This window comes from Orycteropus afer, unplaced genomic scaffold (assembly GCF_000298275.1).
Source record: "Orycteropus afer afer isolate SDZICR_OR568_19922 unplaced genomic scaffold, OryAfe1.0 scaffold00040, whole genome shotgun sequence".
Taxonomy (NCBI): domain Eukaryota; kingdom Metazoa; phylum Chordata; class Mammalia; order Tubulidentata; family Orycteropodidae; genus Orycteropus; species Orycteropus afer.
The window spans coordinates 14937994-14938734 of NW_006921627.1; positions in this window are offsets into that span (position 1 = coordinate 14937994).

Genomic DNA, 741 nt, shown 5'->3' on the forward strand with positions numbered 1-741 from the left:
TTTTCTCCCTCACTTCCTTCCTCTTTCTTCTCAATATTAATTCGATGTTATAATATTAGTGATAAATTAGGCAAAGAAGAGGCATTAAGTACTATTTATCAGTAAGAAGTGATGTGGTCAGAGCAATAAAGTGTGTTTTAAAATATAAAATAAACTTCCATTATCCTTTTATTCTTGTGCATGAGCTCAATAAATCCATCCGTTAATTAATGACTCTTTAAGTATTTTTCTGTCCTCCCTACAATGAGCTATCACTGAGAGGAGTCTGTTTTGTTGTGTGTGTATGTGTTTTGTTATTGTTCTTGTTTCCTTTGCTTGAGCTCACATGAAGTCCTCTCAACTTATACTTAGTTTCTCTCTCTCATTCTCTCTTTCTCTGAATATCGGAGGATTCCAAATTCTATATACCATAATGTCTAACAACTTGAATTCAGAGTGAACAACGATAAAGCTAAGCATGTAAGTTGTTATCAAATGAGGCTATGAATTTTCTAGAATAAAAAAACTGAGTGAAGCTCTGGAAGAAAAGAAAACCACAGACTCAGATGCAAACTCACAGCATTTAATGGGATAATAAAGAAAGAAAATCTGACAAGTTATAGCAGATCACAGACTGTTCCAGATGTGAGGTGATTCATGATTCTCTCCCAGGTTTGACATAGAAGAATGAATTTGTTTAAGGTGAGTATCTTTTCACTGGGATGGGATTTAAAAACAGTATAAACAATAAATAAATATGTA